Genomic DNA, 11,807 nt, shown 5'->3' with positions numbered 1-11,807 from the left:
ATTAGTAAAAAAAAAAAATATATATTTTAGATGGATTCGATCAAAGACTCTTTCGTTTCCTAAGTGGAAACATTATCTCTCGGCTATCCCCAAGTGTTTTTTTTTTGTTGGAATATATTTGAAAGTTGAGTTGAGGCAAAATTGTTTGTTTTTGAGTCAAAACATAAAAGACCTTTTGAACTGAGTTTTTAGTTTTTAGGATCTTTTGAACTGAGTTTTTAGTTTTAGGATCTTTTGAACTGAGTTTTTAGTTTTTAGGATCTTTAAAAACTCTCATTGTTTTACTATTCAAGTGATTTGGTTTCTGAGTTATTTTTAACAGACCCTATTAAATTTAACTCATCTGTTAAAGGTCAACCGAAAACGTAAATATTTCAAATCAAAGGGGTTTCGCTCTGAGAGAGAGCAAGCATACTTTCTGGCGTCGATTAGGAAGCCTTCCGCGTGTCAAAGAAAATTCGTTGTTTTCGTAAGGCTGACTTTCAAAAACTGATTTGGTTAATTGATACTTTGACTGGTCCGATACTCTGGCATTCACCAATCTAAATATCATCTTAGAAAAATTGTATTATACATTAAGTAAATTTTTTGACTTATGTGGGCGGTGGAAATATCCGTCCGCTTCAAATAATCCTCCTTGGTTTACAAGGAGCCTCACAAAATTTAAACAAAAATAAAAACTGGCTTTTAATTAAATAGAAAAGAACTGTGGCAGTATAGATTTCTCAAGATACTCTGTTTGAATGCACCGTCCAAAACGCCAAATGTTATAAAAATTATATTCGCCGTTGTCGAATTCAGTTCACACTCAGGAAGCAGTTTTATAACTGTGTAAAGACTAAGCGCAAACAAAAGAATTTAACGACCCTCATATTACTAAAAGCTTTTTTATATCCTTGGTCCGTCCAATATGGTGTTTATCAAGACAGCAAAGAATCCTATATAGAATATAGTGCTATAGCCACCATTTAAAAACACGCTTAAAGTTTTACGTTCCGAATGGAAGGACTAGAAACTTTAGTCCTCTATTCACAGTATGTGACACATGATCCTCTTAGGGTTTATTGTTCGAGGTACAATGGTCTATATCGAATTATTTCACATTCATTTATTTTAAATCTAATATATAAAATTCTCGTGTCACAGTTTTCGTTACCATACTCCTCCGAAACGGCTTGACCGATTTTGATGAAATTTTTTGTGCTTATCCGGTATCTATGAGAATCGGCCAACATCTATTATGTCTCAGTATGTATGAGCAATTGTATCACTTCAAGTGATACCCTCCTCCCTTAATTATTATTTTATATCCCCTTAAAAATAACTCAACAGGGTAACCAACCGTCTAAATCCTTGACATCGACTGATGTCACTGAGATTGATATCTTGGCTTACATTAAAGCCAGAACCAAAGCTAATCTCCCACATGTCCCATATGTTGGAACGCTGACCAACCTTCCACTTCATGTTCTTCACCAGCAAAAAGTATCAGCTGTATTCTGATAGTTCTTATTATAGTCTTCTTTTCTTCGGCCATCAGCAAACGGGTACTACAGGGGGAGAAATGCATGATTTCATGTGCCGTAACTGTGTACACCGCTGATAGTGCGACTATACTCTCCACGTGAGGGCGGCTGGTAACAGGTCCCGGTAAGGTCATGTCTCTGCCGAGGACGCTGGCGAATCGTAGTCGGGCGGGGAGAAGAACATTCCCTTCCTCAAATCACCCCAATCCAAGGTGGAACAGCATATGCCGAGGGATGTATGTCCGGGGGGTGCACGGACGTTATATGCGGACTCTGGGGGACCGGCCGACCCCTCAGTTTCAATCAGGCTAATCATGATAAGCGGGCTATGTCATGATGGACGAACCCCTTCCTGCCTACTCGTGGGTCCAAGTATGAATCTGAACAAAAATATAAATAAAAATAGTGGAGAACGTAACTCCCCAAGAAAGTCCGGAAATGGGATCATGGATCCGTCAATCTCCAAGGCAGATAGAGGCCAAAGAGATGCTGGGATGGCGAAGCTCCCCACTGAGGGACAACGTCCGGAGGCGAGCTGCGCCGGTGTAGGTGGAGATGCCAAGGCACCGACCCCCAAAACGGGGCCCACTATGGGACCACCGAACGGGGTGGGGGGAAAGACCCCAGGGTCGAGCTCCTCTCGCACCGGCGGCATCCCTAAGGAAGGCCCCGGTCCGGCGACTGCTGGCCCCTTGCAGCGGAAGGGCTCCTACAAGGATAGGAGGAGAGCGGCCTTCATTCTGATGAGGGCAGACCCATCGGCGGAATCCAACCCCGACCAGGCTGAGATAATAAAGTGGGCGAGGGAAATCCTGCCTGACTTTCAGCCAGCAAAAGCGGGAGTGAGACTGGATCCGAAGAAGCCGACAGAAGTAGGCGACTCTGCCAAGGATAGCGCACAAAGTGGGAAGAGGCAGAGGTCGACGGACGGTGGAGCGCCCCTGGCGAAGAAAAAAAAGGTGCAGACGCAATAGAGCAACAGATCCTTCGCAGAGGTTACTAAGGGTAGGACCAGCATTGGGGTCGTTGACAACGGCTCCAAAGATGGCCTGATCCCCAAGGAGCTTTGGCGGAGACGCAGGGTGGTACCAAGGTAGCATCAAGGTGATAGCGTGCCAAGATGCGAAGTCTGTAAGCCTCTACAGGGTAAACATCTCCAAGCGACGCAATTATGCGGTAGGTTTACCCAGGAGCCAGACTGGAGGCGGTGGACTGGGACAAGATCCCTAGCAAACCGAGGGCGCGCGTATGGCTGACAGAGAAGCCGGCGGACCCTGCTGGCCATACTGGCCATGCTCAAGATGTGCAATCCCACACTCCCTACGGCGGACTGGAGAGTCGCCAAGGTGGAGGAAGCAGTGGGACTAAGAAGGCAGGTCGGCCTCACTCTAAATGAGGAGACTGCTAGGATCCTGGAGGGTGCTGGTAGCCGTATTAAGTACGGGTTCGAGCACGTTGCGGTGAGGATCTACAAGTCGGATGCGAAGAATAAGCCAGGAGGCATCGACTTGGAGACAGACGCACAGGAGCTAGACTTGGGGGAACCGACCGAAGAGGTCCGCCCAGATGGAATGTCAGATGTGGAGGAGGACATGAAGGGTACACCTCAGAGGAGAGTGACTTGGCAAGGGCTCTTGGGGGCGTCGGCATGGAGGAGGACTCACTGCTAAGCTCCGACACCGAGGCTGAGGTTACTGTAGTGGAAAATCTAAAGGATGTCTCTGACATTCCTGCAGATAAATCTCCATCACAGTAAGGTGGCATCCGCCGCACTCCTGCTCCATCTCGCAGAGAGTGGAGCTGACGTGGCCCTCATCCAAGAACCCTGGATCCATGGAGACAGGATTCTCGGTTTGGGGGCGTCGGATTTCAGACTGTACACAGCCGATGTAACAGGTAAAAAGCAAGCATGCATTCTCGCAAAAATGAGCCTTAACATTTTCTTGCTACCAAATTTCAGCAATGAAGATCATGTAGCCGCAGCGATAGAAGGCCAAGGCGGCCATCTAAGAATATGCTCGGCATATATGGGTCATGACCAAACAGGAACCCCCCGGCACTCGCTACTTAGGCGGCTAGTGGAAGACAGCGAGAGGAGAAAAATCGACCTACTAATAGGATGCGATGCCAACGCTCATCATAGTCAGTGGGGAAGCACGGACACAAATGAGAGGGGTGAGTCAATCTTCGATTTTATCCTCAGCTCTAAGCTTATAGTGGGTAACAGAGGATCAGAACCCACCTTCGTCATCAAGAACAGGAGAGAGGTTCTTGACATTACCCTATTCTCGCACTCCCTGGCTGATGCAATCACCTTTTCAGACCACCGCTACATTGAGGTAGTCGTAAATTTTGAAAAGTCACCAAGCAAGCAGTTCGAAACCCTAGGAAGGCAAACTGGGAGATAAGTGGGAAAAAGACTGGAAAAAACTGGGAAAAAACTGGGAAAAAGATACTCGAGAGATCCCTAGGTGAACCACCTTCAGAGACTATCGAGTCCTACGAGGGCCTCAACGCCATGGTAGGAAAGCTTACTGCGACGAGCGCAAAAGCATACCATAGGGCCTGCCCCAAGAAAAGATTAGGTAGATTAGGTAGATCGAAGAAGCCTCCATGGTGGACCTCGTCGCTAGCCCCCTTCAAGAAAAATGCACGTCGGGCCTTTAACCACGCGCACCGTACAAACACAGACGACGCGTGGGAGGCCTATAAAGCTGTACTCAGGCGATATAACAAAGAATTGCGTAAGGCAAAGAGGGTTGCCTGGGCCAATTTCTGCACCAATATCCAGGAAACATCGGAGGCCGCCCGCCTAAGAAAGATTCTCTCTACTACAGCCCCCATCGTAGGTTATATTAAGAACACGGATGGGCGGTGGACTACCTCAAGCCAGGAATCCCTGGAGACCCTTGTCAACGCACACTTCCCGGGTTGCTCATCGGAAGAAACAACCCAGGGGATGCGTAGCCAGGGCAATCAGAGCTTACTCAACTACCTACTTACTGACAGAAATCTTAAGTGGGCAATAGAAAGCTTTAAACCCTTCAAATCTCCGGGCCCAGACGGTATTATACCGGCTCAGTTATCCAGGGCCGGTATTAACCTAAGGAAATGGATCAAGAAAATCTTCAGTACAGTCTTCACTACTGGTATGGTACCAAAGGCGTGGCTGTGCACGAAGGTTGTATTCATACCCACGGCGGGAAAACCTCCCACTGGCACCCCTAAGGACTTCAGACCTATAAGTCTTTCATCCTTCCTCCTTAAGACTATGGAAAGACTCTTGAGTCTCCATCTCCAACTAACCATTAACCCAAGGGACTCTTATGCTCTCAGCATGCTTACAAAAGGGGCCGATCACAGAAACAGCCCTGGCACGAAATCACTATGATCGCCGAGCGACGATCAACTTTAAGGAATACGCACTTGTTGCTTTTTCTAGACATAGAAGGGGCCTTCAACAACATCTTGCCGTGCTCAATCAGTGATGAACTGACGGGACTTGGAATAGATGACCGATCAGTTCACTTAATACGGCAGATGCAACAACAGGAGTGTCGAGGCTACTCTTGGAGGTTCGACTATTCAAAGATACGTCAAGAGGGCACCCCGCAAGGAGGTGTACTCTCACCACTACTCTGGAACGTGGTGGTTAATAGCCTACTACGATCCTTGGAGGGTGGCGCCTGTAAGATCATTGCGTACGCGGACGATGTTGCTATTGCCTTCGTAGGGAAATACCCACAAACGCTATGCGACCTAATGACAGGGAAGCTTGAAGTTCTGTCGGCCTGGGCGCAAAGGAACGGGCTGGGAGTCAATCCGTCCAAGACAGAGCTCGTGCTGTTCACCAGGAAGTACAAAATACCAAATCTAAGGCTTCCGAAGCTTCTAGGGGAAACATTAGTTCTTAGTGATAGTGCGAAGTACCAAGGCATCACACTAGACAGGAAACTGGACTGGAAGCTGAACACCGCAGATAGGACTAAGAAAGCGGCAATAGCACTCTATTACCTGCCGCAAGGCGGTAGGCCTGAAATGGGGAATGTCCCCCAAGATAGTCAGATGGTTATACACAGCGATCATCAGACCAATCTTATTCTATGGAGTTGTGGTCTCCATCTCCAGTGCCAGCCCTGGACAACTCCTTATGCAGGGAAAGATTCAGGAAGACGCAGCGCATGGCGGAGGTCTGTATTACAGGCAGTCTACGTACTACGCCTAGCGACGCCCTAGATATCATCCTTGACCTACTACCAGTAGAACTGATGGGGGTAAAGATAGCCACTCTGGCGGCAATAAGACTGCGAGAGGCGAATCTATGGAGCAAGAATAGTTTTGGTCATACCAGACTGGACCTACATCACTTCATGCCTGAGGGGGGCACGGATTACTGCGTGCCCATCGACCAACCCACCACTAATTACAGAATCATCATCCCCTCGAGGGAGGAATGGGACGCCCGGACAACGGGACCGGAGGGCTCCATTCATATCTACACAGATGGATCAAAACTTAACGGCCAGGTGGGAGGCGGTTATTTTTGTGAAAATTTGAGCCTAAAGGAGTCCTTCAGACTCCCTGACCACTGCAGTGTTTTCCAGGCTGAAGTAGTAGCCATAAGGGAAGCACTGGAATCCCCAGCACTAAGGGGCAATCGGGATACAATATGCATCTTCTCAGACAGTCAAGCAGCGCTCAAGGCACTGGACGGATTCTCGTCCAACTCCAGGACAGTCAATGACAGTCGCAGATCTCTCAACGAGAGATCGTCTTCCGTCTGACTTTGCCGTATCCCGACGTTTTTTTGCGATTGCTCTCATCTTATTACCTACATATATCTACATATATCTTTGATACGAGACTCCTCTTTCGGCGTATCATTGTCGGAGATAATTGACTTACATAGTTCATTATCCACACACTTCTTAAAAATAATATTATTCTTCAATATTACTTCTGCCGTGCTCTGCGAATATTCATATATATATATTCCTGAGTCTATTCTCCGATCGAGTAATCCCGTTATATCATTGTTACTCTGAAGCGGTTATCGTCACATTCGTATCTCTTTGCCTCTCACGTGCCTCTCTACCACTGAACTCTTTGAACTCTACCATTGAACTCTTCTCGCTCTCACTACAGTGGACAAATCTCAGTCAATAATGAGTCTAATTTGCACTGCTAAGAAATGCGAGTTTGGAGGATCCATCACTGGAGATTCGTATCTGTCCTGCTGGCTTTGCAACAACTGCTCACATATTAAATGTGCTGGTGGTGGGCACAATGGACGGATAAGCGATCTCATCACTAAGAATATTGGTCTGACATGGTCTTGTATTGCCTGCAGAGAGATTGAGTCTGAGATGCGGACCTTCATGAAGCAGACGAGAAACGGTTTTCTCGATGTCCGTAAGCAGTTTGCTGCACTTAATGAGCAATTCCTTACTCTTGAGACCCAATTTCTTGGTCTCAAGTTACTAAGTGAATCTCCAAGGAGAAAAATTCCGAATAATAACCCGATGGCGGGTCAATCTATTGGGCACTCCTGCTTCTCATGTGATTCATTCGGATAAATTCTTAACTCCTAATACTCCATCGCCTCCTGTTGTTTCTGTGGAAGTGATCCATTCACCAAGTCTGCCAATGGAATCGTCAATGAGTCTTGTTCCACCTATGTCCTTGGATCCTCCATCGTTAGAAAACCTGCTGGTTCCAGTGGCACCGTCTCCTAGGCCTTTCACTGGTGTGGCGCCTGTGTTAAGATCCTTTGGCTTTCGCTTAGAGCTGTTGCACCTCGTAAAGCTTTATTTGTATCCCGCCTCATGCCGGATGCCACTGTGGATGATGTCAGGAGTCACCTCTTAAACCATCTTAAGGTAGCTCCTAATGAATTAGCGGTCTTTAAGTTTAATTTTAAACATAAGCGCAGTATATCCTCTTTCAAAATTGTAATTCCTGAATCCTACTTTGAAAAAGAACTTGATCCGTCAGCTTGGCCCGAGCACAGTATTATTCACGAATTTTTAGCTAAAGACCCTCTGAATCACAACTTTGCCGATTCAGCTTCAAAAAACTGAGTAATAATGTTTTTTCTTGCTGCTACCAAAACGTTCGAAGTATTCAGGGTAAACTGAGCCAATTTTTTACTAAGAGTGCTTCTTTTGAATTTGATGCTATTGCACTTACTGAAACCTGGCTTAATTCCTCTGTCTCTGATTATGAAATTTTTGTTCCAAACTACACTGCGTTTCGATTGGATAGGCCTTCTTTCGGCGGTGGTGTCCTCATAGCTGTCAGTATTAAATACTCGGCTGAACTAATCACTTTCCCGAATCAGTTTGGAATCGAATTTATCGCAGTAAAAATAACTGTTGGTCCGTCTCATATTTCATGACCTGTTCTTATATACCTCCATCGGTTGATGATACGGTATATTAATGCTATCAAATACGTTTTATCATCAGTCAATGACTCTGATTTTGTCCTAATCATGGGTGATTTCAACCTTCCCCAAATCTCCTGGATCCCGTGTGAAGATGACAATTCCTTGCATTCTAGTTGCCATAACGACTTCATTGATGAATTAATTGAAATTGCTCTTTCCCAAATTAACCCCATCCTTAACACACTTAGCAGGTCCCTAGACCTTATTTTCTGTAATAGAATATCCTCTGTCACTGTAAATCGTTCTTCACCACTATCGCTTCCTGAAGATGTACACCATCCCACACTATTGGTTTCGGTGTTAATTGATGTCCCTAATATGCATAACTATGAGGCTGAGTATCGTTCTAAATGTTTCCGAAAAACGGATTACAACGCTCTTCGCAATCATTTAGCTGAATTGACTGGGAATATCTTTCATCTTTTAACTCTATTGATGCTTCTACTGATTCTTTTTATGATGTAATCCACAACGCGTTGGACAAATTTGTTCCAGTACTATCATCGTCTTCATCAACGAAACCGCCATGGTTTAACAAACACCTTTCTCGTCTTAAGAACAGGAAATCTAGAGCTTACAAAATGTTTCTTAAGTCTGGATCTTTGTTTCATCAGACAAACTTTCTTTACATTCGTAACCAGTTTATTCTTCTTAATAATCAACTTTATAAGCGTTACATCGTAAATTGTAAGGCTAACTTCCGAAATGATCCGAGCTCCGTTTGTCAATATGAAACGTAAATCCAGTCTTTTTCCTCCTTCCCTATCTTATAAAAATATTTCTGATTCCTCAGATCATGGTATTGCAAATCTCTTTGCATCATTCTTTCAATCAACTTATTCGTCCGATTCTTATAATTTAAATTCTACATATCCTTATAATATTCCGTATATAAACAATATCTACTTGTCTAAATTTAATCATCTTGATGTTTCTAATGATCTTTCAATCTTGGATATCTTTTTTTTGTTGGTCCTGATAACGTCCCGAGCTGTATTCTTAGGTACTGCTCCGATATCCTATGCTATCCTCTTACTACCCTATTCAATTTATCTTTGGACCTTTCATGCCTTCCCAAGAGATGGAATGAATCTTTTATTATTCCACTTCATAAGAAAGGTTCTAAAATACTTATTGATAACTACCGTGGTATTGCTAAACTTTCTGCTATTCCCAAGCTGCTGGAGAAATTGGTTACATTGCAACTGCAACATCATTGCAAAAGCATAATTTCCTCCACCCAGCATGGTTGTCAAAAATCGTTCTACAACAACCAATTTGCTAGAATTCACTTCGATCGGCCATAATGGTTTTCTCAAACGAATGCAAACCGATGTTATTTAAACCGATTTTAGCAAAGCTTTCGATTCTGTTAATCACCGTCTCCTTCTCCAGAAACTTTATCTTATGGGTTTCCCTCCTAATATCATAAAGTGGATGACTTCATATCTATCTAATCGCACGCAGCGGGTTTTGTTCAAGTACATCACATCTCAAGTTATAAAAGTAACATCTGGTGTTCCGCAAGGCAGTCACTTAGGACCTCTTCTGTTTATCCTCTTTGTTAAAGACTTGCCTAGTGTCGTGAGCTATGCTACTACACTTATGTATGCTGATGATGTGAAGCTCTGTTTTTTTACTCTGACCACTTTCTTCATAGACATCTACAGTTTGACCTTGACGAAGTATTCTTGTGGTGCTCTAATAATCTCCTCTCACTAAACTGCTCAAAATGCAAGGTTATGACGTTTAACCGTAGCACGCCTCATGTCATCTCGTACTCACTTGGGAATCACTTTTTAGATCGTGTTTCCTTAATGAATGATCTTGGAGTTCTTTTCGATCACAAGCTGTTGTTTAATGAACATATTTCTCTAACAGTTAATAAAGCCAGAGGAGTACTTGCATTTATCAAGCGCTGGTCAAAAGAGTTGATGATCCCTTTACCACTAAAACGTTGTATATCTCTTTGGTTCGTCCGATCCTTGAATACTGTTCATGCGTTTGGAGTCCGCAGTATATGGTTCATCAAAGAAGTATTGAATCAGTGCAAAAGCAGTTTCTTTTATTTGCCTTAAAATATTTAAACTGGGACTCAGATGGTCTTCTTCCACCATATCGTTGTCGGCTAAAGTTATTAGACCTGCCACCATTGCAGGTACGTCGTACTTGTGCTGGGGCCATTCTCCTTCATAAACTCATTCTTGGTCAAGTTGACTCTAATCTTTTACTTGAAAAAATCAAATTTTCTGTTCCAAATAGGTCAACCAGGTCCTTCCGACCCCTTTGGTTACCAATTTGTAGATCAAATTTTGCGGACCATGATCCTTTTCGTGTTATTTGTAAAAATTATAATCTATTGTCCCATTTATTTTCCCCTGAATTATCCCTTGATGTATAAAATCTAAATTGTTTGTTTTTCTTTTGAATAATTTTCCTAATTCTTAATTATAATTAATTAATTTTAATTTTAATTTTAAAATTGTATATATAAATAACAGATAATTGTAACTTCAATAAATAATAAATAAATAAAGAGATGGCTGAACAGCATGACATCTACCTCATTTGGGTTCCCGGTCACAGGGACCACGACGGAAACTGCGCTGCAGACGAACTAGCTAGGGCAGGGACTACTTACCCTCTCCTACCGGAGAAAGAATTTGTAGGCATACCCTTGGCTACTTGCAGGCTAAAGGGCAGGGAGTTTTTTGACCTGGCAGCCAGCCAATATGAAATGGAGAAATCTCCAGAACTGTAGAACCTCACGTCTGATCTGGCCGACACGTTCTCAGAAAAGATCAGCGAGACTTATTGCTCTCACCAGACCAGACTGTAGCCTAGCGATTGGGGCAATAACTGGGCACTGGCTGATAGGTGAACACGCGGACAGGCTTGCAGTCCCCCACAATGATTATTGCAGGAGCTGCAGGGATGAAGAGGAGGTGGAATCGGTCACGCACCTCCTATGCCACTGCCCGGCACTTGGTCGCAGCAGACTCAAACACTTCGGGTCCGCAGAACTCTCGGACCTCAACGATCTCTCAGAGATTTCTCCACGCGAACTGGTTGCCTTCATAAAAAAAGCAGGTTGGGACCATGGGCCGCCACAGATAGTTTAGGCATACATGCACCCTGGTAGACGCGAAGGGGCGGGGGGTAGCACTTAGGTGAAACCCTTGCCCCAGCAGCAACACAAGGAGCCCTAGCATCACCGCCTTAACCTAACCTAACCTATTATAGTCTTTACAGAAATTTTGTTAAAGCCGCAGATTATTAGCTTCGAAGTTTTTCCTAGTAAGTACTTTTAGATGTGAGCAATCTCTGCAAATGGGAGCCAAAGTTCTAATTTTTGCAGACTCTAAATTCGCCTCTAAAAAGGTAAAATCACAAGACTTTGGGGATATGGGTGTTTCTTTTCATTAAAATCTTGGCCAGTCATTCGTATCGGGCATTACCTGTTCTTATAAACCATCTACGTCCGAACCGCCCACAAACTGGCAACACTTGTTCGATATTCATCCATTTCTAATATTTTATCTGATTTTGTCTGAACAGCCGGTAGCCCCTTACCTTAAGTCTCCCCTTAAAACTCATGAAGTTCAAAGTTCGCAAAAATATGCTATATCTGGCCGCGAGTCAGGAGTCGTACCCCACTTTGGAAACAGTAAATTTTTTATATGCTTGACTTCGAGTCTAAGACTTAAAACATTTAGTTTGGGTGCTTTTGTGTTTCAGAAACAAACCGGATATTTAAAGCCACAGAGTCAGTGGCAGTTTAACCAATAGAAATGGGCTTATTTTTTTATTTCAAACATAAGAAAAAAATGATG

At 44.0% G+C, this 11,807-nt stretch overlaps 1 protein-coding gene across 1 annotated transcript in view; it reads right to left on the bottom strand.

Moving 5' to 3' along the window:
• The window catches only part of LOC6498720 (guanine nucleotide-binding protein subunit alpha homolog), a 46,825-nt gene that overhangs the window by 11,346 nt on the left and 23,672 nt on the right, over positions 1-11,807 (bottom strand).

Source organism: Drosophila ananassae, chromosome 3R (genome assembly GCF_017639315.1).
Source record: "Drosophila ananassae strain 14024-0371.13 chromosome 3R, ASM1763931v2, whole genome shotgun sequence".
Taxonomy (NCBI): Eukaryota; Metazoa; Arthropoda; class Insecta; order Diptera; family Drosophilidae; genus Drosophila; species Drosophila ananassae.
Note: the sequence above shows the minus strand (reverse complement) of the source record. Positions and strands in the feature narration are given on the sequence as shown.